Source organism: Ammodytes marinus (assembly GCF_949987685.1).
Source record: "Ammodytes marinus genome assembly, chromosome: 18".
NCBI classification, from domain to species: Eukaryota; Metazoa; Chordata; class Actinopteri; order Uranoscopiformes; family Ammodytidae; genus Ammodytes; species Ammodytes marinus.
Window position 1 is genome coordinate 12,059,038 of NC_137222.1, and position 11,109 is coordinate 12,070,146.

Consider the following 11,109-nt stretch of genomic DNA (forward strand, 5'->3'; position numbering starts at 1 on the left):
ATAAGAACATGATGAGATGGCAGGGGGGGGAACAGGATTGAAGTAGTTCAATAAATAAACAGTTATAGCCTCATACAAACCTTGTGCATTCCTAATATGAGCTTACCTATTATTTTGTAACCTATTTGTTTTCTTGTCTTGTTTCATGCAAGCAAGACAAGCATTATATTACTGCTAGTGATATAAGCTTATTGTTTGAAAAAAGAACAGAGACATATATTCAAAGAGCACGGGATGCAAGTGTTAATGAATAATAAAACAAAATTGAATACTTGGTTGTATTTGATTCAGTCATGAATGCCACTTTGGTTTGGATTTGCATCCTTCTCTGCCATAGAACACATATCAGGAAACAAGAAAGAATACTTTTTGCATAAAATACCATTAACTTATTGCATCACTGAACGTTAGTAAACAGTATTCCCATACAATTACTCCATAATTACTTATTTTTTAAATGTTGAGGATCACTTAGAAGTGTGCATAATCCTCCTAAAGCACATGCAAATAGTGGACACTTTTTACTTTCAATAAACTGTATAGTCATTGCGAAAATTTGCCATTTAGAGAATAATAACCCATCTTCATCTTAAGTGTTCAATGTAAAGGCATTAGTTGGCATGGTAACCTCATTTGCCATCTGCAGGCCCTCATTTATTCTGAAAAATGACACTTAGGAGGAAGCCGTAAAGAAACAATTTGATGTTCTTTCTCACAGCAACATTGGTTCTGTCTTTGAAGTGTTTGATGTGGTGTGATGGTTAGTTTCCATTATCACATGTTTATTGGGAAGTCGTATTAGTGCGCAGAGTACTGAGTGCAGCAGTGTGTGTAAAATGTTGACATATTGGGGTTCTGAGTCTAATTCAGCACTTGAGGATGAAAAATGCTGCAAAAAAGCGGAATATTGAATTCTGTGTTGGTAGTAAATATATAGCCTCATATACTAAATGTGAGGGTGACATTTAAGTTCAAATGAATAGTTCAACACTGTGGTAAATATGCTTGTTTACTTAAGAAAGGTAGATGATGGAAAATGGGGGGGGGGGGGTGCAACTATCCTGGTTCTCTCCATTGGCCATTTGTTTTATCCTTACAAAAAACCTAATTAAGTAAGAATGATAACAGTGGTTCCACAAGCGAGGGGGGTTATTTCTTCGCCTGGCCAAGTGACTTCCTGGAGTCTCATCGACCGTGACGACAAGATCCCCGCCAGGAAATGATCCTACAGCCAAGACACTGTCCTGCACATATAATACACTGTCTTGTTGAAGGATTTCATCCCACTCTCATGTCATTTCATTAACTATAAGGCAGCCATTCAGTCGTTGCCCTCTGTTTCCAGCACTGTATAGCTAAAAGCAAATTGGTGTCAATCTTCTCATCTAACGTTTAACAAGAAAGCAACTAAGTGTATTGCACAATATGTGTAACTAATCCTGCAGAGGTGTGTGCAGCTGTTAGCTCATCAGACATACATATGGCAACGGGTTCAATAGGACTTTTTCACAGCAGACAGACATGTTGACTTGTCATAATAGGAGAAGCACAGGTGTTACTACGAACATGAAAACTGCAAACTATTTGCTTTTATCAACAAATCGTGACAGGCTGCTGCAACTCTCAGCTCTTTTAAATCAAGTCTGAAGACTTTTCTGATTCCATTTTAACCTGCAATTTTTATTTTATTTAAATGTTCTATTTCTATTCATTAGCTTTTAAATGTTTTATTTCTATTCATTCGCTTTTGTAATTTGTATTATGTATTTTAATCTTGCCCCTGTAAAGCACTTTGAATGGCCTTGTGTCTGAATTGTGCTATAAAAATAAACTTGCCTTGCCTGAAATATATCTAGCCCGAGAGGCAGGATTAGTAAAATTAGTTATTTATTTACTGTCAGACCACATGAGTTATTTGCATTTGCAAGTTTTTTTTTCCTGTACATTTTTCAATGTTACATTTTGCCTGTGATGCTTTCAAATCAGCACTTGCCACAGATGGTTGATTTTCATGATCAACCATCAAACATCAAATAAACTTGGGGGAGGGGAGGGAGTGTAACCACTACACTGGTGAACATGTTCTATACATGTAAAAGATGAACTTGTAAAATAGAATGAATTGTTATAAATTGTCAAACTAGGCTATACATTAACAATATAATATTTGTGATAGCCTAGGCCTACTATAAACCTTTGGAGCATGTATTATTTAGTTTTGATACTAAGGACTTGTTTAACTACTTTTTTTTTGTATAGCCATAGCCTACTTTTGAGGCTATACTTAAAATGATCGGAGATGCCCATTTCTTGCATCACTGCTCCCTTCCTATCCCTGAGTGAGGCAGATTCTTTCCGCTCTTCACCCGCACACCTGAACTAATTAAGAGTTAATTTAAGCATCGCTGATTGGCTGAGCTCTAGAACCACATCCACTGACTGCCCTGAGCGGAAGAGTGGCTTTCTTCATCGATCAGACGCACAGGAGTCGATATGGACACCCCCAAAAAGCTTGCATTTGTCATGGGCTAATATCCCAGACGTTCTTCTCCTTTAAGTTTTTCCGCGAAACAGCAACGTGCTTACTTTGACGGGGTTGGCATCACGGCAGTGGCCGCCTTCTCTATCACACGATTGGCCGAGCCGTGGGAATATTCAAATACTGCCTTGATTGATTGGCCCAGAGCCGGTTTCAAGAGCGCAGGGCGACTCATTTCCATTCCGACATCACTCTCTCTCTCTTTCTGTGGCACACACAGCGTAGTCGGGTACCGAGATGAGACACAAGAGGCAACCGCACGGAAAACACAATCGGTGAAAATCATCGTCCATCCGCGAGTGTTGAAAATGTCGAGGAAGTACAATTAACGGAGCCTGGCGTCACCCATGGATGTATCTCCGGAGGTTTCCAGTGCGCTATCCGAAATCAGTGGGCGAGATTGCTTTTGCAGAGGAAATACGCCTTCCGAGCCGGAGAACAACCAATCAGCCGTGGAGTACCAAAGATAAACAAGCCTTATGATAAGACCAAACTCTGTAAGACATTGATTATGTTTCTTATTTCCACCCTAATGTTAGGGGACACTGTGTGGGCTCGTGGCATATGTTTTGTTTAGTTGAATAAAATGTTTCGTTTGCTCTGTACGCTAGTTGGTTAAACGAATTGATTTGTTTTATTGGTGGCTCTGTAAGTACATCAATAACAACAGTAAAGAGAAATAGTAGAGGTTATTCCTGCATTGATTTTAGGTGGACAGCGCTGAAAGATGCCCAGTGCGCACTAATGGATAGGAGCGTCTCGCCCTTACTATAGGATATCAGTGTCATCCTCCTATTAGCTTATGTGTACTTATATTTGCCTTGTTGTATTTTTAAATTAACTATAAATTAGGCCTACTGAAGTTGATGTTAGTTTATTTCAACGGTGAAATATCCTATAGGAAGTGGTTAATTATGATTCATGACAAGCATCTGTAGTTTTCTAAATGTTGTTTCTCCCTCAAACCTGCTTTTTTTTCATCCCCCCCAATGACATCTTTGTTTGGATGCTGGCTCGTCTGTGTGCAATGAAAGGCTCTTTATATGTCAGCGGCATCAGAGTGGATAGGGGAAGTGCTTTGAAGTATATTATCGGTCATTCACAGGGGCTGGCTGCCTGTGAAGGTTTCCATTTCTATTGTCTACAAGCCGGAGGTGGGATCATCGCACCTCACTGCACCGGTGGCAGCCGAGGTTGAAGGTTAGCCGCAGCAGAGGGGCCTATAGATTATTGGCCAGGTGTGAAATTCTACCCCGCATGCTTTTTTCTTCCCCTGCCTGTGCCAGATCCTTTATTACCCAGAAAGATGGGATGTCACAGCTTCCCACCAGAGGCACAGAAAGAAACGCCTGCAATTTGGTGTTTTATTGTCTCTTCTTTTTCCTCTTTTTTTTCTGCTTGTTTTATTATTTTTTTTACCAGAAGAGAAAGAAAACTGCATCAGCCTATCCCCTCCCTGGTTAATTTTTATTTTAAGCCTTGTGACCCATCAGGAAAATAGGCTTATCATTCTTTCATTTTAACGATTTCCTATAAACATATTCAAATCATGGCCGTTGTGGCCTTTGATTTACCCCAGTGTCATAGTAAAATCTTTAGTGCCTGCAGCTTCACGCCCCTTCCATCATATAAAGTATATTGCTTTGGTGTGAATACTTTTACTTAGCCAGTGAATGTTTAGTGCATCGTATAATCTAGACACCACTTGTGCTTTAGCAACTTTGTCCCTTTTTAATTACAGAATGTTGTTTAATAGATTTCATGACGGATTCGTAATTTTGGCTTGTTTGTTTCCAATATGGTCTGACTTGCCTATATCCTGGGCCCTGGAATAGTGTATGAGACTCCCTTCCCTTGCATATGGCATCTTATTATGAGCAGCCAATGTGCAGGTATCCCATTGGGGTTTCCCTGTGATCTCGCATCACACCCCAGCAGTTAATTCCAACTCTGTGAAGAGAAGGGATTTGTCATTCGGCTGCCTGCTTTCCTTTGCTTTTTCCTCGGGAGCTAAACTGAGCTGTGATTTATTGTGAAGTTTCCCCAGGCTCGCTCAATCTCCTTGCCTACGGAATTACTTGAGTGGAGGAAACCGCTCACCGCGAGAATGACCTTTTCTTGGATGTCTATTACCCAGACCAGTACACGCTCTGATTTAAGGGTCATGTCTCTTTTTTTTCTGCCATGTCATCTATGGCTTCACATTTTAAGGCCAGGGAACATTGAGCTTTCTGATGTGGATTATCCTATATGGGTAAAAGACTGGATGATAAGATGACACAAAGAGATTATTTAACATATATGCACCCAACCTCTCTGCCCCTATAGGAACAATGTAAATGCCTCGGTTGCTTAGCAATTCCTCCTCCTTTATAATCACCTTTTTTATCTGCTAAAAGATGTCATGTGTAATTACAGGCAGCCTGCTATCTTTTGAAATCTGTCTAATTGCTCTTTCCATTCTAATAGGATGAAGGGCTAGTGAGACAAGGGTTAAGGGTGGAGGGTTAAGGACTGGGCCTCTGGGGTCATTGGGGAGGGGGGGGGGGGGGTCGCAGGACTGCCAGGAGCTCCAGTAATCTTTATTTTGTCTACATGATAGGTCTCAGATGGTCATTACTTCAAATTAATGATTAGTGAATCATGGTTTGCCCTAAATAGAAAAGGCAGTGAGATGAAGACATTTTTCGATGGTCCAGAGATCAAAACGTTTTTATTTTTTTTCCCCCTTCCTGAACCATTTTGATGTTTTTGAGCTGCGTGGTAAAGAGCGTATCATTACGTTTGTCCCGCATTACAAACATACAGGCAGCATTTTCTAATGAGTTTTCTGTTTGCTTGAGGATTTTAATGACTTGAAGGAATCAGTGACCCTTAACAGTGTATCAGTAACATCAACAGCCAGAGGACAGGCAGCTTGGAGGGGGTTTGGGAGGGTTGAATTGTGTGCAACATAGTTATTTTTCCTCTGTAATTTATGTCTTTTTGTCGACTATGGTTTTAACAACAGAATGAGATATTGAATGAATTGACTGACATTTGTCAACGTTACATTTATATCAAAGTGTGATTATTTGGGGGGCTAAAATAACCAATCTTACCACAAAGCCTACAGCTCACTCTTTCACCATCTGTTATCCTTGGAGTCAAGGTTGTTTTTTTCTAAATGCTGGACGACATACCCATAGCTCTTTGACAGTGTGTCTCTGGGATAAGGATGAGATAAGGCTCTGTTTAGCTTCCAAAGCTACCTTGGCATTGGCCAGACGTTACCCCATGCAGTGTGTTTCTTTTACCTTGGCACCATCTGCGGGCAAGGGCAGATTTGGGTCAGTGCAAGGCTCTCTGCTCCCAATACCAAGGCTGTTCTCAAAGATAAGACTTCATTTTGCGGCTTTAATTTTAATGGCTACATGTTCTCAGCATCTGTATCCAGATAGAGTCAGAATGATCCCCCCCCCCCACACTGCAGTATGACCTCTTGTCTCTTGTGTTTCCGGATGCCATAAATATGATGTTGTGTACCTAAACTACACAGTGTGTATCTTCACCAGCCTTATCCTCTTGGTATTATAGAGCACTTTGCACAAATGAAAGCTTGGGCGGAGAAACATTTTCACAAACAAATACAATTTTTAGAGCCCACAGTTATTAGCCTTTTATAGTTTAAAGAATGTTTATACACTGTAAAGGGTTAACCATTCATCTTCATACCTATACTGTTATGAAAGCTTGATTCACAGAAATAGACTATTAACTCCAAAGTAAAGGATTAATTGTTTGTCAAAGCTGTTAAACCTCACAGACGAATACGTCATGCTGGCAGTAGCTGTGTGGCTGTCGCTGCTGAAATTAATGGTGCGAGCTCTGCTCCCAAGGAGTCATTTCTTTTCAAACTATTTGTTGCTGCAGCCTTGGATGTTAAGCTCCACATAAAAGGGGGAAAACATGGTCACAAGAGTTATTTCTAACCTTAGGGTTTTCCTTGCACACGTATTACAGTTCTTAACATTGGCTGTCCTAATTGGTTTAAGCTAATGCATATTTATATCTACTTTATTTTGATTCATAAATAAACATAGCTAGGAGCAATATAGAAGGCATATCAGTCATGATGTACATGCCAAATAAGTGGGCATCGAAATGCGGATTGATGTAGATTTTATATATGTAAAAAGAACAAGCCACCAGCAGTCGATGACAAACTGCTTATTTACCGTTTGTGACACAAGATTCGTAAGACATTTTCATAAACAATATGTTTTCCTATTATAGAAAAGCCTCATAGGGATGTGGTTGAACGTGCAGGGAAAAAATTCAATTTAAATATATATGGGTGTTAGCTTTTGCCCGATTATGTGTGTCTGTGCAGTAGTAAGGAAATATGCATGAGATAGTGGAGAGACTGACGGTTGATGTTTTTCCACAAATGAGGACCTGTGATTTTGTTTTTGTGCATTTTTCAGACATCATACCCCTAGCTTTACTTTCACACCACTGCCTTGTGGTGGCTACATGACATTCTGCATGAGAGAAACCATAATGTTATTGTTTTTTTCCCAGACGCCCAACCCTTAACGCTGTAGGATTTACACCCAACCCAACTCCCTGGACATCTGTCTGAACATTGCCCAGCCATCACATTTACATAAATGTTGTGCCTGCGCGTGAATTGTATAGGAAATGCTTTTTAACGCTGTTGTAATACCTTTTTACAGGAGCTAATCTCAATGGAAATGAGGCTCATTGTTATCAGCTGCAGGCCTTGAGTGTTCTTGCAGCGTTGAGCAGAGTGCCTCCGGGTTATTTGGTTATCCTGGATGTGAACCTTTGTGTCTTCCTTTTTTTCTCTTTCTACAGAGAAGGCGAAGAGAGAAATCTGGGTCTCTCTAATATGCTGCTCTGATACCAATTATGCAAACCATTATAGAATTTAACCAGGCCAGCTCTTATCGGCTAATCCAGAAGTAATAGATTCTATAAAAAATGTATGAGAGGGTAGGGTAGGGGAGGTGTGTGTGTGTGTGTGTGTGTGTGTGTGTGTGTGTGTGGAGGGATGTATTGAGATAAATCCAGCAGCTGCAGCAGCACTGCTGTCTAATTCTTTCTGTCAGACCACTTGTCTGGTCTCCATTACTTAGACAGGTTCCAGGAGTACAACATACCTCGCAGACAATATAAAAGCCAAATGCAATATATGGATTGTTGTTCATATGGCTCATGTCCATTCAAAGACAGAAGCTGCTTTTTCTCCTCTGTCATGACCAATTGCTCTTTGTTAATCATTTATTTCTTCCTAAATTAACCTCTCTTTTTTCACCGCCTTTATCCCGTGCCCTTTCTCTTTTCCTCGTCTGTGCAGTTTTGAGTGGAAGGAAGGAAAAACATTAGCATAACACTCACATGCTAATCCACCCGGAGTGAATAGGGTGCTAGTCTTAAACCTTTTTCATTATCATCTAATTATTAACTGAAGATTCTGAGAACCGCTAACAGGAGCTGAGAGGCTTTCTGGGTAGGGAGAGAGGGGGGGGGGGGGTGTGAATGTGGGAGGTTGAGGGTCTGTGTGTGTGTGTGTGTGTGTGTGTGTGTGTGTGTGTGTCTCTTTTCAGTGTGTTTCATGTTTGCCGAGGGGGAGGCTCGCTTTGCAACTTGCTTCTATCTTCGCTCTGACCCTTGATGCCACACAAAGTCATAAAAGACTGCAGAAGGTCAGACAGATGCTCGCGTCTGAGTCCCTGTATAATTTAAATGCTTTTCTTCCTGCTTTGATAGAAATTCTTGTGCTACTGATTTCTAGAGCCAAACATAGAAGCAAGGTATGGCACATTTTAGATTAAAAAAAACACGTAATTGGAGCGTTTATTAGGTTATCTTTTATAGCCAGCTTTTTATTATCTCAAGAAATGCTTAGATTGTGTACCAGGCTTTAAGAATATGCAATGTTTAATGGAAATTGATTTTTTTTTGCAGATGTAATTAATATTCACTCTTGGTGTTGGGCATTAGTTATGTGCCTGTCAAACAAAAGCGGCCATTATAAAGTGTCTCCATCACTGCCCTCTCGGCTCTTCCATTGAACTTATCTTATCTTAACTTGAAAAAACTGATATATATATATATATATATATATGGCAAATATATAAACCATGGGGGACTCTTAGGATGGAGTGCAAAATCACAGGGTCTTTATCTCCCAGGCAGCCCCTCAATGGGACCACATCACACTGCTTATCAACCGCACGGATGTCGCCTGAGAATGGTGAGGATTAGAAGTCCTTGCTGCTTAAACATTGTGCTTTTTTTTAATAATGCATGTCGGAGAGGTCCTTGAATGTGTGAACTTGTAAGACATGGGAAGTGGCAATAGTCTAGGCTTTGGAGGACATGTGAGAATGTGGAGACATCTGGTGTGTAACCTCTACCATGATGTCCTGCACAGATTGGACACTGATTGAAGGAGGGAGCAACAGTGGCCGGTATTTTAATCACAAAGATCCTTGACCTTATTGGTGAAGGTTGAGTTGAACTTTGCAGCATCTCGCTGCCACTTTTGAAGATTGCTGACAATTACTTTGCAGCTGTCATCATGTTCCCAATTTCTGTACTTTTTTCAGCCACCCACTGTTGTGAGATGTCTTGATGTGACATTTTATAAAAGTACAAGGCATCACATGTCGACACACGTTACATGGCGGGATGGAGAACTGATATTGCTTTAGAACTTAGCCCGCAATACATATCTTGCATTCTAGGAACCCCTTTGATCTCGTATCGCCCTTCCCAGAGAAGGCAATTTGAAGTTTTCATAAAATATCTTTAAATTTAAAATTTAGATAGCGGGATGAAAGAAACCATCATTACTTGCACTTTATACATCATTTCTAGCTGCCTTTTCTGCTTTCAGCAAAACTTTTTCTTCTTTGAGCCTCTGCTGGCCTCCCTTTGAATTATAATGCCTTCCTTGATGTATTTTATTCTAGCTGCAAATTACGGGAGTAATGGAAGGTATTCCAATTCATGTCTTATTTTCTGCTAGCGAAAGGGATTTCCCTGAAGATTTCTCCCTTGTGTTCCTTTGCGCCCTTTTCAGCACCTCCCTCTCGACAAATTTGTGCTAATGGAAGGGGCTGTTGTGAAATTGCCATTATTTTCAAAATGGAATCGGACCATAGTGAGGGCTTTTAGCTCTTCATATGTGTGTGTGCTCAGATGAGACAGGTTGCACTGAGCAGTTTTAAGTGGGCTTGTCACCAAGGGACAGATGTTGAGCGGAGGAGGGGAGCGAGACACCAGAGAGGGTAGAGAGTGAGGGAATCTTTTTCTTCTTCTTCTTTTTTTTGCACCGGAGTAAAATGAAAGCCAATCCGTCTTTTCTTCCTTTTGAAGCGAAGGTAATCATTTTTCTACAGCCCGTCACCTAACTGCTCTGTTCTGTGGTTGACTTGCTTGAGCTGCCCCCTGGAGCTGGAGTGGAAAAACGAAAGCAAAAATCCAAAAGAACCTGAAAACAAAACAAGAGAAAAGAGGAGACATGAGAGCTGTATAGCAGGCTTTAACTGTATTAGGCTTCTGCATTGTAATGAAAATACTGTATTCCTTTCTATAACTTATCACTGGATTGATTAACTTATGACGTGTTTTGTGAGGGTTTTTATTTTTGCATAGCTTGCAGGCCACATACAATGAGAAGTATTTTATTACATTAGCCGCCGGGTCTTTTAGTTTTGCAGTGCCAGCATTCAGATTTGGTGACTCCTTCAGATAATCAAAGAGAATGCTGAATGTGATTATCACTGAAATATTCCCTCAGTGCCTGGCTTTATCTTCAGAATGATTGCTTCAATCACCACAGCTGCAGAGAGGCGGCTTCTTTTTTTTCTTCTCCTAGACACTCTCTTTTCAGCCTCTCATTTCCTCTGACAATACTTAACTCTGCAAACAGAACAGACTATTTTAGGGGTTGGGCTTTTTTTGGGTGCTCTCCGCTGATCAATAAGGCTGTAAATGTATAGAGGAGTAAGACCAGGTTTCAGGGATAGTTCCAAATTGAAACACACGCAGCCTGGGGCTAAATGAGGCCATGTTAATGAGCTGTGTGATTGCAACCGACAGAACAAGGGTTGGTAACAGAAAAGAGCCATCACAACAACTGAGATGGATTCGTCCTATGTGATGTTACTTTATTTTAATGCACACACCAGCAGTTAAAAGAGGGGCTCTTGAATTGTAATATGGTGGACCCAAGTGGTTGCAGAGTTTTAGATATGTAAGTTACTGAAGTTAAAAATATTTTTGAGAAAGGAGAGCTCCTCCTATGGGGTTTTAAGTGTTCTCTACTAGCAAGCTTGCAGTTTTTATTCTTATTATAATCTAACTTTATGTTTGATGCAGGAGTTTGACTGTCTTACTTTTAAAATGATGTTTTAACAAACTTAATGTTGGCATCTACTTTATTTCAAATGACACTCCAAACTATGTGGCCTCACCATGCAATAAATGCGTTATATAACTGGTTTGGCATCAATGAATCTGAGGTTAAAGGTTTTTATAGCGCCAGCTGCATGGCT